Source organism: Cnephaeus nilssonii (assembly GCF_951640355.1).
Source record: "Cnephaeus nilssonii genome assembly, chromosome: 11".
Taxonomy (NCBI): Eukaryota; Metazoa; Chordata; class Mammalia; order Chiroptera; family Vespertilionidae; genus Cnephaeus; species Cnephaeus nilssonii.
The window spans coordinates 93,139,704-93,155,048 of NC_137082.1; the positions used below are offsets into that span (position 1 = coordinate 93,139,704).

The 15,345-nt window shown below is 53.8% G+C and overlaps 1 long non-coding RNA gene across 2 annotated transcripts in view; it reads left to right on the forward strand.

Annotated features, from left to right (window-relative positions):
• The first annotated feature begins 4,846 nt into the window (after window positions 1–4,846).
• LOC307107552 overlaps window positions 4,847–15,345 on the forward strand; it is a 32,209-nt gene continuing 21,710 nt past the window's right edge. Inside the window, exons 1-3 of one of the 2 annotated variants that reach the window (XR_013814231.1) lie at window positions 4,847–4,991; window positions 5,671–5,921; window positions 10,170–11,264. This is a non-coding gene — a long non-coding RNA (uncharacterized lncRNA). Of the gene's footprint in view, window positions 4,992–5,670; window positions 5,922–10,169; window positions 11,265–15,345 lie in introns of those variants that run through there. The other variant, XR_013814230.1, reaches the window with a different exon arrangement.

Consider the following 15,345-nt stretch of genomic DNA (forward strand, 5'->3'; position numbering starts at 1 on the left):
AATCTTTCTAAAGTGCTTATACATCCCTCTATGGCTCCCCAATGCTTGTATCAGGAGGTTCAACGTCAAGGTCCAACAGTGCTGCCCTAGACATGGAGTTCCATAGTGAGGAGAGCAGGCTCCCTTGCAGTCCTGGCCGGACGGGCGACCTCAGCTTCATCATCTACAACATCCTATCTAATAAAGACAGATTATGCAAATTGACTGTCACTTCACAACAAAGATGGCAGCGCCCACAGCCAATAATGAGGGAATATGCAAATTGACATGACAAAGATGGCGGCAGCAGCCAGGCCCGGGACGCAGGCATTCTGGGATGCAGGTGTTCCACCCTGCCCCAGCCACTCTGGGCCCCTGGGCAGCACGCGAAGGCAGAAGGCAGCTCTGGGCCGGAGTGAAGGCGGAAGGCGGCGGCCAGAGCAAAGGCCCGGGTCCTGGGTGCCGGCAGCCAGGGGAAGGAAGGCCTATTTTTGCACGAATCTTCGTGCATAGGGCCTCCAGTGAAGATTATAATAGAATCCATCTCATGAAAAGGACACACCTCCTGGAGCACCTGACCTTTCCTAAGTGCCACCGTCCCTGCCCATGGCCTCTCTCAGCACCTCCCCCTTGTATCCCTCTGCCCTTAGCCCTAAGGACTTCTGCTCGGTTCCCCAACCTGCATGTTCCTCCACCCCACCCCGGCCTCAAGGTGGGCGATGGCATTCCCTCTGACCGGAAATCCCCATCAGCCCCTCCACAGGTCACAGCCCCCACCTGCTCTGCTGGGTAGCTGCAGAATGGTGTTCCGTCTTTGCTTCACGGTCACCGCCTCAGGGAAGCCTTCTCTGACTACTCCTGCCCCCTTCCCTATAGCGGGGCCCGATTCTTAGTAAAATTCTCAGCATATTCTTTGTGCTTCCTTTGTAGCCCTCAGTACAACTGAACACTTGTGTTTGCTTTGCCTGGTGAATGCTTCTCTCTCCCTCTGCACTGCACGCTCTGTCCAGGACAGGGGTTGAGCCTCAGGGATGTATGCCAGTGTCAGCTGGGCCTTCACTGGCTGATGAACAAATCTGGATCAGAACAGCTCCCTCATCTGCAGGACAATGGCCCCCGAGCTGTCCAAGCTGTGAGCTCGGAACCGGGAATGTGTGACCGTGTGACCTTACGTGGCCAAAGGGACTTGGCAGGTGTGATCAGATTACGGGCTCGGGATGAGGAGATTAGCCTGGACTAGGGCACGTGCCCGATGTGGGCACCGGGTCCTTGTGGAAGGAAGGCGGGCGGGTCGACGTCAGAGCCATGCAGCTCAAGAAAGCGCCACCTGCCACTGTGGCTCAGCAGAGGGAGGGCGGGGCCACGAGCCAAGGCTGGGAGTGGCTCCCAGAAACAGAAAAGGAAACAGATTCTCCCCTCGAGAAGGAGCCCGCCTGCTGGCACCTTGTTTTTAGCTCTTCTGACTCCTGACCTCAGAAACTGCACGATAATTAATGTGCGGTGTTTTCTTTTCTGTTTTGTTAATCCTCAGCCAAGGATATTTTTCCACTGATTTTTAGGGAGAGTGGGAGGGAGAGAGAGAGAGAGAGAGAGAGAGAGAGAGACATCAATGTGAGAGAGATACATTGATTGGTTGCCTCCCACACACACCCAGACCAGGACCAGGATCGAGCCTGCAACCGAAGTACTTGCCCTTGACTGGAATCAAACCCCAGACCTTTCAGTCCTCAGGCTGATGTGCTATCCACTGAGCCAAACCGGCTGGAGCCATCTGGAGTTTTCAGCCACCAAGGTGGTCATTTGTTCCAGCCAAGGCCGGCACCGAAGGCCTCCGGCCCGTTCTCCCCACCACCCTCCGGCCTCTGCCTCCCAAGGCTCGTTGGTTCTCCGATCTGCTTCCTTTTCCAGAGGGAGAAGTCCCTGGGGACGCAGTGCTTCCACGCAGGAGCATGTGCAGGAAGCCGCACAGACGGGATGGGGGAGAAGGTGTGGCTGCAGAGCTCGGAGCAGCCCCCAGAGGGAATCCCCGGGGAGTTGGAGGGCCCGGCCAGCCCCACTCCCACGCCACCCCTGCTCCCCCCATCTGTGCCGCACAAAGCTGCCAAGGGCTCCCTCTCTTCAGAGCTGTCTCATATTGTCTCTGCCATCACAAGTTTAAAAAAGGAAAGTTAATTAAATATGGAACAAGACCGAGCAGCATCTTTTAAAGCATCATGTCATTAGAGCCGGAATCCTTAGAGAGCTGCTTAAAAGGGGCTGGAGAACAATGACGGTTCAATCAGATATTTATGGGCATAGTTATGTAAACACACTTCTTATTGTCTATGTATATTTAATATAATTATCAGTTTTGTAGCTGGACTCTCCAGAGACCCAACAAATCACAGTGTTGCTTTGAAAATGTCAGCAGAAAAGACAATTATGTTGCTAGCAAATATTCATAAATTATATTAAAAAGTCCTGTGGAAATGTCCCCGGTGCTGCCGAATCGCCGCCGCCACGGAAGGAATGACCCTCTCATTTCTCCGGTCGGAGGGTGGCGTTAGAACCTCAAAGCATGAGCCGGGCAAAGGAGCAGGTGGGCCTGGGAGACCCCGAGCGGGGCCCGGGGCAGTTCGGCATCACTCTCCTTTGCGGGCCTGTGGTCGGTGCCTAGGTGCCCACACCCGTCCAGGTACCTGTGACACGCCTGCTGGCAAACCAAGGTGCACAACTTATTTCCTAAAATACCCCGTTACAGGGAGAAGATAAATCCAACCCCCGCCCTGCGAGCGCCTCCTCAGAGCCGAACTCTTGCCCGTGGCACTTCCCTTTGGAAACGATTTTAGAATGTCCCCCTTTTCCTCTCTAATCGCTTCCTCTCATATGCACGGGCGGAATAAGCGGGGAACTGGGAAAGCGCTCGGTAAGTTACGACGCCCAGGCTCCGGCTGAGCTGCTGGACACCGAGGAGGCACGCACTGCAAGGGATGCACCCCAAGTCCATGGCTCAATCAGCAGCAAGGACGCTGGACGGAAGGTGAGAGCGCAGCGTGCAGACCCGGCGTGGCTGACCACTCGCGTCCCCGCCTTCTCGGGAAGAGGAAGGAAGGAGACGCTCTCGGGGGACGATGACAGGCGCTCTAGGTCAGCACGCTTGGCAACGGGGAGCCCCTCAGCTATGGGAGCTGGTGCTGCTACGCGCCCGCAGCGAAGGCGGTCAGAGCCCTGGCCTGCGTCCCGTCCTCACACCCCCTCCGAGGCCCGTCTCTCCCGGTGAGATGAGTGGGGTCGAGGCAAGTCTCTACAACGTGGACCCCCCAGAGTCCACCCGTTAGCCAGGAGGACGGGTTTCTGAGACCGACGCTCCCGATGGGCTTCTGTGGAGATCACGGTCCCTGCAAACTGAGTCCCTTTGCACCGTGCCGTCCCCAAGACCGGTCTGCTCGGTTTGGTTTGTTTATTGCTTTCGTTTTGATGCATTTAAGTGTGTTTTTTTTTATTTTTTAAATAAGCTTTTTATTATTGATAGCACTAATTAAACTTTTTATTATTGACAGATGTCTCCCCTCCCCCCTCCTCCTAGCCCCTCCCTCCCAGGTCTTCACTGCCCCATTGCCCGTGCCCATGGGCTGTGCCTGGAAGTAGGCGAGTTCTCGGGAAGGCCAGCCCCACGCGGTGTAGTCGCCTCAGCCCTCCCGCTTGCTGCCTGCTCTCCCCCCCCCCCCCCCCCCCACACACACACACGGCCCGGCACAGCCTCCAGGCTGGCCGCCTCCCGCCTTTGCTCCGCCGCTGTCCCCACCCCAGGCCCCCGCCCGCCTTGCACCTGGCCACCCTCCCTTCCCTGCAGCTTCTCTCACATCCGGCTCCTCCCTGAACTCCGGAGATGAGGAGCGAAAGGACACCTTTTTCTTTTGTTGTTGTTGTTGGTATGTTGGGTTGGGTTGCTGGTCATTTTTTATTTTATTTTATTTTTTTTTTACTGGTCCATTTATTATTTTTTTTATTTTTAAATTTCTTTATTGATTAAGGTATTCCATATGTGTCCTTATTCCCCCATTATCCCCCCCACTCATGCCCTCACCCCCTGTTGTCTGTGTCCATTGGTTAGGCCCATATGCATGCATACGAGTCCTTTGGTTGATCTCTCCCCCTTACCCCCACCCTCCCCTGCCTTCCCTCTGAGGTTTAATGGTCTGATCGATGCTTCTGTCTCTGGATCTATTTCTGTTCATCAGTTTATGTTGTTCATTATATTCCATAAATGAGTGTGATCATGTGATATTTATCTTTCTCTGCCTGGCTTATTTCACTTAGCATAAGGCTCTCCATTTCCATCTCATTTTTATTCATTTTTAATTTTTTAAAATACTTTTTTATTGATTTCAGAGAGGACGGGAGAGGGAGAGAGAGAGAAACATCCATGATGAGAGGGAACCATGGATCGGGGCCTCCCGCCGGCCCCCCATGGGGACGGAGCCCGCAGCCCGGCCTGTGCCCCGACAGGAATGAACTGTGACCTCCGGGTTCCCAGGTGGACGCTCCCCCCTGAGCCCCCCCCCCGCCCCCAGGGCTCGCTGGTCACTGGGCCGCCGCCTGATGGATGGACAGGCCCCGCCCCTCCTCCAGGCAGAGCCCCGGGTTCTGTGTGTCCTTCTCCCCTCAGGCCCCCGAAACTGACCCTCAGCAGGTGCCGCCCCCGCGGGGCCCACTGCCCTCCCCCGGCTCCCCCAGCGGCCCTTCCCCACGCCCCGGGCCCTGGCAGGGGACGGGGGTCCTGCAGACTCGGGAGCACGGGCCGCCTCTCCCCTCCGTGGGGCCCAGCTTCGCGGCAGCCCCCGCTCCTCACCCCTGAGCCCGCCTCCTGCGGCTCCACTTCCGGTCCCAGGATGCACCTCTTCCCAGCGGATGTCTCGGGGCGTCCATTCTTCCGGGAGGAATTCCAGCTCCACCTGCAGGGCCCCGGCCTGCGCCCCACAGACGAGGCCCGACCTTCAGGGTGAGTCCACGACCTTCAGCCGACCTTCAGGGTGAGTCCAGTTCCAGGGCCCTCAGCTCGGCTCCCCCCGCTCTCCTCCCCGACCCAGAGGAGGGGGAGCCCGGCCTGGGCCCCCTGCCCCCCTCCCCTCTGCAGCGCAGCCCCTCACACGCGCCATCGGAGAAACCCCAAACCCCAGAGAGAGCCGCCATGGAGAGGGGCCCGGCCCCATTCCTGCGGGGCAGGGACTCCGTGGACGGTGCCTGCATCGCGGCCTGTCCGTCCGGGGCCGCGCCCGCCCGGGCTCCGGAGCCCCTCGGGGCTGGGGCAGCAGACCGGCGGCAGGATGAGAGGGAGCGCCTGCTGCCCAAGACCGCCGGCCGCGGACCCGCGTTTTATGGATCGATTAGTTTTGCAAATTGACAGCGTCGAGCAATATCTTAGAATTATATAGCGTTTTCCTCCTCACAATTTACTTTTATATTCATTATCCTGGCAATGCCTGTAACCCAACTATGACGAGTTACTCCTGCCCGCGCCTTATAGGAGCACAATTTCCAGGGGCCTACCCGAGGCCACACACAAATCCAGTGCGAGTGCCTTTGAAGAAAAGGCCCCACATTACCACTCCATCCAGCCCCCCGTTTTCCTGCAGGGACTTAGCCAGATTAGATTTAGTTGCCAATACATCGCATTTCAATTACTTAGTTTTATATCTCTTCGCCCGCCAGGTTGGGGGCTACAATTAACTTACCGGTGTCCCCCGGGCCCAGGAAGCATTTGCCAACAAACGCCCAGTGAGGTGCTTGCTGAGTGAATGCTGAACGACAGTGTCCTTGCTCTCAAGGTCGGTGTGGCCGCTCCCAGGCCGCGGGCATCTCCTTTTCCTGGAGGGAGCAGCCGGGTTCGCACTGTCCTCGCTGTTCTAGTCGCCGGCATCCGCCACCTTCCCTCGGTGCCGTCTTCGCTGCGAAAGGCTGAGGTAATGCTGTCAGACGGAAGTCCACACCTGGTTAGACCTCAGTGGTGATGGAATGGTGTGCCCCTGGGCACCATTCGCAGGCTCCAGGCATAGAAAGGGGGAGGAGGAAACGGAAAAGGGGGCGCATAAAGGGACCAGGAAGAGGAATAGAGAGGTTGAGGAGAGAGGGCAGGAGCAGCTGCCTCCGGTTGGGAGAAGCCGTGTGCCACCATAAACCGGCACCTCCTGGCCACCCCATCGCGTAGGTACCTCCCAGCGGGCTCCCCGCGTTAGTGACCCTCAGGTGGGCGTGACCCTCAGGTGGGCGTGACCCGCAGGTGGACGTGACCCGCAGGTGGACAGTGACCCGCAGGTGGACGTGACCCTCAGATAGGCGTGACCCTCAGGTAGACAGTGACCTCAGGTGGACGTGACCCTCAGGTGGACGTGACCCTCAGGTGGACGTGACCCTCAGGTGGATGTGACCTCAGGTGGGAGTGACCCTCAGGTGGACGTGATCTCAGGTGGACGTGATCTCTGGTGGACGTGACCCTCAGGTGGGCGTGACCCTCAGGTGGGCGTGACCCGCAGGTGGACAGTGACCTCAGGTGGACGTGACCCTCAGGTGGACGTGACCCGCAGATGGATGTGACCCTCAGGTGGACATGACCCTCAGGTGGATGTGACCTCAGGTGGACAGTGACCTCAGGTGGGAGTGACCCTCAGGTGGACATTGACCCTCAGGTGGACGTGACCCTCAGGTGGACGTGACCCTTAGGTGGACAGTGACCTCAGGTGGACAGTGACCTCAGGTGGACGTGACCCTCAGGTGGACGTGACCTCAGGTGGACGTGACCCTCAGGTGGGCATGACCCCCAGGTGGACAGTGACCTCAGGTGGACGTGACCCTCAGGTGGACAGTGACCTCAGGTGGGAGTGACCTCAGGTGGACATGACCCTCAGGTGGACACTGCTTGGGCTCAATGAGGACATGGGCCTCGTTAGGGCTTCTTGGGAGGTCGACCCAGATCAGCTCCACGCGGGAAGATGGGTCGGTTCCTGGGACTGGTCACCGGGCGGGTTTTCTCCTCCGGCCGCTTTTGGTGAAATGTGAACTCCTGCTGTGCTCTTCGACCCGCCTTGTGTAAATAGTGGCTTTCAACCTGGAGACATAACGGAACTGTCCTGGGTGCAGGTTTCAGGGTAGGACGAGCGTCAAGGCAGAGTTAGACACCCTCCCCCTGCCCCCAGATGCCACGACGGGGTGAGGTGCCCCCACAGGCGGCGCCCCTGCCCTCCGGGCACTGCCCTGTGCGGCCGCGGGCTCCTTCCCCTGCAGCTGGGGCGCCTGGGCCGGGGGTCCTTTCCCGCTGGGCCTGGCGCCTGGCCCGAAGCCTGGCTCTGAGTCGCACGCGGCCAGGAGTGGGGGAGAGTGGACGCGCGAGGATTAAGTGGAGCAGCTCAAGTTCACCAGCGGGTTCGGGACATCTCACGGCGGCCGTGAGCACAGTGTCTGCCATCATCGCTGCCCCATCAGCACACAGCACCTCAGGGCGCAGCGTTGGCGGGAAATGCGCGTCCTGCTCGGCGCCAGACACCTCTCGATGGCTTCGTCTCACAGCGGCCCTCTGATGTGTGTCCCCTCTCCACTCACTAAGGAGGACGCGGAGGCCCAGAGCGGCGGGTCAGGCCCGCGAAGGCAGGGTTTGCAGCCGCATCTGCGCCCGCGTGTCCTTTTCCTCCTCCTGACACTGTTTTCCCGAGAAAAGCAGCTGCTGCTCCTCCTCCTCACTCTTCCTCGTCCTTCGCTTTCTACTTTTCCTTCTCTTCCTCTTTAGTGATTGGGGTACTGGTCCCGCCGCCTCTCTCAGGCATGTTCCATGTGTGACAGACATGGAGCAGTCACACTGTCCTGCGGAGGGCTGACGGCCTGGCCATGCAGATATTTTTGTCTGATGCTCTGGAAACAGCGCTGGTGGAAATGAGACAAGGACAGGAGAAAACTCACTGCTCCAGGAAATGTGTGATCCCCGGGCAAGAAGCAAGCACTGTCTGGGGGTCGATCATTCTGAGAATCAGTGCCTTTCTCAGTGTCTGGACAAGAGAAGGAGACGTGTGATATGACCTAATTCCTTTCCGCAGTTTGGACCGGACAGATGTCCTCGCTTCCTGCCTGAAATGTTTATGAGGTGTTGCCCTGAAGAATGGGGGGCCCGTGATGTCTTCCATGCAGGGGCAGGGCACTGGAGGGAGCGGCCGGAGCTGTGCTCTGCGCTCCGAGCCTGTGTCAGCCTCAGAGCACTGGCGGGTAAGAGGCTACCGTGTGTATAAATTATCGTCATTGCTGCAGCCACAGAGTCAGTCATTGCACTGACAGGAAGCCCGGAAGCCCGAGACAGCTGGAATGTGTGGTGAAAAGTGACTTGCCGGAGACTTGACAGCTACTGAGGGGCTTGGGGATGGTCTAAGGCCGTGGTCGGCAAACTGCGGCTCGCGAGCCACATGCGGCTCTTTGGCCCCTTGAGTGTGGCTCTTCCACAAAATACCACGGCCTGGGCGAGTCTGTTTTGAAGAAGTGGCGTTAGAAGAAGTTTAAGTTTAAAAAATTTGGCTCTCAAAAGAAATTTCAGTCATTGTACTGTTGATATTTGGCTCTGCTGACTGATGAGTTTGCCGACCACTGGTCTAAGGGAGAGACAGGAAGACCTTGAAGATCGTGGCAGGTGCACAGGTATGGGGGGTGCATATGTGCGTGTGTACATGCATGTAAACATTGTATGTGTGTGCATGCGTGTGTCTGTGCATGTGTGGGCATTCCTAGGCTACATGCTGCGGGGCGTGAGAACAGAGTGGTGGAGAGGAAGTTCAGGCAGAGGGACAGCCTGGCTGCCTGTGGGAATGCGGGCCCGGAGTTTGGGGAGGTGTTGGGTCCAGGGAAGGGCCTGGTGTTGGGCCTTCGGCGCTGACGTCTTTCGTAGGGAAGTCGGTCAGTAAGTTGTCTGCTCTTTCAAGAGGAGCAAGCTAACCCTTCCCCGCGACGGCCGCGCGCAGAGCTCAGGCAGGGCTACTTCTGACCTGCATTTACCCAGGTCGTTTCTTCACGTTCTCCTTTCTCCACCCCCAAAAGGGAAGAACCAGCAAGAAACCCCAAACATTGATGTTTCTGTTGTTGCTTCGAGCAGGAAATGAGGTCACGGGGAAGGAATGTTTTGTGTAGATGCAGACGCTGCTGATCAGCTGGTTCCAGCACAGCCCGCGTCCACTTACCTTCCCAACCCCCGGCAGGAAGGCCTCGGGCGCAGGTGCAGCAAGGATTCGGCTGGCGGGGGGTGGCTGTGTTTCCCTCTGCTTCCTCATGACCACCTGGGACCCCAGTCTTCCCTGGAGGGGCCGCGTGCTGAGAGGGAGGCCCAGGCTGTGGGCCTCACCTTCCCTGTCCGCGGATGTGGTACCGATGCGGGTCTTCATGGGCCCAGGCACTCGTGCGTCTTATCTTATCCGTCTCATCGCTCCGGTGTCAGATCTTTTCTGTCTGAAATGCCCTGCCTCAGTCCCGAAAGAGCCCCAGTTTGCAAAGAGCCCCGCAGACGGCTGTGCTCCGGGAGCGCGTGCGGAGCGAGTGCTCACTGTGCTGCTGAGCCAGGTTGTAGACGCGGCCGTGCTTCCCGTCGGCCTTCGCCTGGTGCGAAGTTCGGTTTCAGTTAGGAGGCACGGAGTGCCTGCTCTGTGCCAGGCCCGCACTCGGCTCCAGAGAACAGGAGACAAAGACGCGTTTCTCGGGAAGTTCCAGGTCACGTGAGCACGTGTTGCCCGCCTTTAGCCGGCTCTGCACCGGGCGCCCGTGAGGGGGAATAAGGGACGTGGTGGTTTCCCTACCATCACTGCAGACCGACAGCCACACCACCAACAGCCCTGATCGCAGGGGAGACCAGGAACAGCAGCGGTCATTCCGGGGTGGGCATGGAGGAGGACACTCCAGGCCGCCGGGAGGCGCCCGGGAGGCGAGCTGAGGGCCTGGCGGGTGCTGGTCCTGAGGCCCCTTACTGAGAGGAGGGCTTCCAGGAGCCCCTCTCATTCCAGCTCGTCCTTTTCATCCACTTCATCTTCCCTCCCCTTCCCTCTGGTTCCTCCTCATCCGGGCGCACGTACAGAGTGACCGCAGGTCATTTCTGCCCCGCAGCCCACTGCTCCCGGCGTCGGGAAGCCCGGCGTCGGCAAAGGGCTGTCGGTGGTTGTGCGATTCGCTCTCACCCTCTGCCTCCCCCCCAGGCCCATCCTGCTCCGTTAGATGGAGGCACCGAGCGTGGAGCTGCGCTGCCGTGCAGGGAGCCCGACGGCGGGCTGCGCCCCAGCAGCTGCGTGGACTGGGCTGGGGGCGGCTTCGGCGAGCCCGGCACCTCTGACCACAGAGAAGCTCCTGCTCCAGCTCTTTCGCTGTGTTTGGCTCCAGGAGAGTGACCCATCGGCCTGCGGCGGCTCCTGGCCGGTGTATCTGGGTGGTGGCTGCTCGCGGACCTTCCTGGCTGCGTGGTCCTGTTGTCGGGCATTTTCATTGCCGCTGACAAACCCCGGCGTGGCCTGCCCGGGGAGCGCGTCCCTGCGCGCCTCTCATTTTTCTCTGGTGTAGAGCTCATTGTTTCTGAACCTCATGTTTCTGTGCGACCTCCATTGTTTCCTGAAGCACAGGAATTGGGGCAGGGACTCGTTTCACTGAGGATGCAGATACTTTGGTGGACAGCGCTGTGTTCCAGGGCAGACTCGCTCTCCGTTGGAGATGGTCAGATTGGCCCCCACGGTCCTGCGAGGGGCATTCTTCCGTCTCCCGCGCTCTGGCTTCCACATGCCCGTGTAGGAGCGAGGTGAAAAGGTCGTTATGCCGGAGCCTTACAAAAGGACACCTGGTCAGCCCCTCGTAGTCAAGCCACACGTGCGACTGTGGGGTCCAGGGGTGACGTGGGGAGCCAGCCCGGGGATTATGCTCAAACTCACTCATTTTCCAATGAGATGTCACTACAAAATCATTAGAGTAGCTAAAATAAAATAAAAGATTGAAAGCCAGATTTGGTGAGGATTTAAAACAATTGAAATTCTCATCTGCTGTTAGGTGGGAGTGGGAAATGTTAGAACTTTTACATCTTTTCATCCCTTATTACAGTGTCTAAGAGCTTAAGCACGATGCGAAATTGAAGTGAGAGCGACATCCCCGCTTTTTCCTGATCTCAGTGGGAAATACCAGTGCTTTGTCATGGAGGATGATGACGGTATTACCTGCAGGTTTTTTAAATAGGTGTGTTTGTCAGTGTGAAGAAGTTTCCTCCTATTAACATTTCTCCTATAGTTTTCACTGTGAATAGATGTTGAAATTTGTCATCTATTGAGATAAGCTTTCCTTGACATTGTTTTTTAATGCACGAATTACTTTGCTTTATTATTGAATATTAAACCAGTCTTTATATGTCATTTGCTTGAAAGTATTTTCTTATGTTTTGTTGGAGTTGGTATATTTTTTTTAAGAATTATTTCTATTAAGTTATTTTTACTAAGTGATACCCTAGAGATCTTAAACCTGTAGATAAGGGTGTTGTAGGGACATTTTTCAAAGCCTCAGCTGTCCACCTAGACCTTTTCTTCCTTTTCAGCCGCAAACCACAGAAGCGTCCTTCCTGGCTGGCCGGTGCCTCACATCGCCCCCAGGCGTCCTAACTGCAGCCAGAGGACCATTCAGGGGATCACCTAGACCAGTGGTTCTCAACCTTCCTAATGCCGCGACCCTTTAACCTTTTGCACTCGGATGTCGAGTGTGACTCGACAAGGTTAGCATTAGAATAAAGGAATCGAGAAAAAAGCAAGCGAGAGCAAAGGGTTAATACAGTTCCTCATGTTGTGGTGACCCCCAACCATAAACTTATTTTTGTTGCTACTTCATAACTGTAATTTTGCTACTGTTAATGAACCGTAATGTAAATATCTGTGTTTTCCGATGGTCTTAGGCGACCCTGCTAGCGGTTCTCAACCTGTGGGTAAAACACAGACATTTACATTAGGATTCATAACAGTAGCAACATTACAGTTATAAAGTAGCAAGGAAAATAAGTTTATGGCTGGGGGTCACCACAACATGAGGAGCTGTATTAGAGGGTCGCGGCATTAGAAAGGTTGAGAACCACTGACCTACATGGTGACGGAAGGAGTCTTGACTTTGGGTGGCAAACACTGCAATATACAGATGCTGGATTATAGAACTGTGCTCTTTAAACTCACATAATCCTGTTAACCACTGTCAGCCCAATACACTTAATAAAATGAAATGACAGCACACACACATACACATACACACACGCACGCACACACGCACAGCTCTTGTCAGCTTAGACTTATTACCACGGCCTATGTGATGGTGTGATTTGGCCCCACTCACACTTCCCCAGCCTCGTGCTACTCTCCCCTGATTTCTGAGCCCGACCACAGTTCTCAGCAAAACACTTTCACACGGGCCAGGCACTGTTTTAATAATCCTGTTGTTTAGGAACCTTAATCCCATCCTATATAATAAAAGCCTAATATGCTAAGTGTCCAGTTGTCCGTCAACCAATCAGAGTGTAATATGCTAATAATATGCTAAGGCCACTCAACCACTCGCTATGATGTGCACTGACCACCAGGGGGCAGACAATCAACTGGTCGACCAGTCGTTATGATGTACACTGACCACCAGGGGGCAGACGCTCCGACCGGTAGGTTAGCTTGCTGCTGGGGTCCGGCCAATCAGAACTGAGCAAGATGGGCTGGACATGCCCTGGAGCCTTCCCATGGTCCCTCTCCAGCTGGCCAACCTCCTGCGTCCCTCCCTGGCCCTGCTGGTGCACTGGTGGGGTCCCTTGACCTGGCCTGTGCCCTCTTGCAATCCGGGACTCCTCGGGGGATGTCAGAGAGCTGGTTTCGGCCCACTCCCGCAGGCCAGGCCGAGGGACCCCACTGCTGCACAAATTCATGCACCAGGCCTCTAGTTTTATTTTTTATTTATTTATTTTTAATTTTTATTTTTAAATTTTTTTATTGTTTAAAGTATTACAGATAGTAGTACATATGTCTCCTTTTTCCCCCCCATTGACCTCCCCCCGGCCTCTAGTTTTAAATAAGAAGCACGGAGAGGTTAAATAACTTGCGTGGGTCATGGAAAGTTAGTACATCTCAGGCAGACCTGGGATTCAAACCAAGGCCCCCTGGCTCCAGGCGCCACACCCCACCCACTGGGCAGTGCTGCCTCTCCTTCCAGACTCCCCGCAACCCCGCTCGTGCGCCCCACCCTAGGGGGTTGCACTTGGTGTCCCTTTTGTCTGGCGTGCTCTTTCCTCGCCCTTTCTAATCTAATCAGCATCTTCGGAGCCCAGACTGGCTAACAAGGTAAATACGTCTCTTTTTTTTAAACTTCTCAGTGCCATTATAGTTACATGTGGACTGTTTTGCTTTTATATTCTCAAGAGATGTAGATTTATAGTTTCTTTTGCTTGTAAAGTTTTACAGCCTCGTTTTAGTGTCAGAGTTATCCCGGCCAAAACAATGAGTTGGAAAGTATTTTTTGAAAGAATTTATGTAAAATTTGTATCAGTTCTTCCCCAAATATTTGATAGAACTCATCTGTGAAGCCATCTGGACCTGGAACTTGCCTTGTGGGGAAGTTTTTATCATTCATTTAAAAACGTGTCTTTAGACACAGAGCTAGTCAGATGTTCTACTTCCTGTCTCCATTCTGGAAATGTGTGTCTTTTGAGAGGTTTGTCCATTTCATCTCCATTGTTGAAATTGTTGGCATGAAATTGTTAATAATGCTTTTATTGTCGTTTTAATGTTTGTTGGGCCTGTAGTGATGTCTCTTCTTTAGCTGCTGATTGGTCCATATCCTCTCATTGTTTTTCTCGATTGGTCTATCTAAACCACTAGTAAGTAACATTAGTAAATTTTTTCAAAGAACTAGTCTTTTTGTTTTGTTGGTTTTCTCTGTTGTTTCCACATTTTTCTTTTTAAGCTCTAATTTTATCATTCTACTTACTTCGCATGTAACTTTCTCTTTGCTTTCTAACTTCCTAAAATGGAAGCTTTTTGTGGGTTTCCCACTGTCCCACGAGAAGCACCTGCAGCTCCCTCCTGTCCTCTGCGCAGCCCGTGGGCTGTCCTCTGCCAATTTCGCAATGCTGTGGTTCTCTATTATTTTTTAAGTTGTTATTACTTTATAATTTTTTTCTCATGATTTCTGGTTTTCCCCATAGATTATTATTGTAAGTGAATTATTTAATTTCAAATTTTTGGAGTTTTCTTGAAACTTCATTACGGATGAGTTACCATGAAATGTTACCGTAGTCGGGACAAGCACGCTGTAAAACGGCGGTCCTTTGAGATAGGGTCAGACTTGTTTCAGTCACCTCCCCTCTCGCCGGAGGACCTGCTCCTGAGCCTAGAAGAAGGCGCGTCCTCCGCGTGCCGGGTCTGCTCTTCTACGTCACAGTGGGTAACAGTGGTTGGTGGTGTCATTTAGCTCCTCTAGGTTCTTAAAGGTGTGTGTTTGCTGTTTTCTTTTCCTTTCCTTTCCTTTACTGTCCGGCTAGTGTATCAGTTATTGAGAAGGGGGTTGAAGTCTCTAACCGTGAGTATGGATTTACCTATTTTTCTATCAGTTTTTACTTGAATATGTTGAAGCTCTGTTATTACATGCATAAATATTCATGATTGTTATACTTCTTGATATTTTGCCGTGACAGCGTTCCCTCTACCTCTAGTAACATACTTTATCGTGAAGTGTGTTTTGTCTTCTGTGATACTTTGCCTCGTTCGTGCTCTTGTGCTGACTGAGAACATGATATACCTCTTACCATCGACTGTGAACCTATTTGTTTCTATGCACTTAAAGAGTATCTCTTACAGACAGCGTATAATTGGTTCTCGCTCTTTCATTCCACCTGATGATCTGGCCTTTTGATTGGAATATGTGATGGGTTTAAATTTGCTCTGGTTATTGAAATAGTTACCTTTAGGTCTGCCGTTTTCCTAGTTCTTTTCTTTGTCTCATCTGCTTGTTGGTTCCTCCTCTCCTACCTTTGTATGTGTTCATCAAATATTTTTTAATATTTGGTTTTAATTCCTCTAGCTATCAAGTTAATCCTTATATATTTATGGTGGTTGTTCCAGAGTTTACTACATACACCTTTAACTAATCCCAATTTATTGAAAGTTCATATTGAATTCCTTCAAGGAAAGCATAGTAACCTTGTGACAGTATATTTTCATTTACCTGACCCTCCCACCATTCTCGGTGTTGTTGATGCTATCAATATGTTACAACATCTATTGATGTTTTATATGTTATCAACTTAACAATATAGTTTTATTCTGCTTAAACTTTTATGTGTCTTTTAAAGAGATTAAGAGAAGAAAAAATATGTGTGTAAGT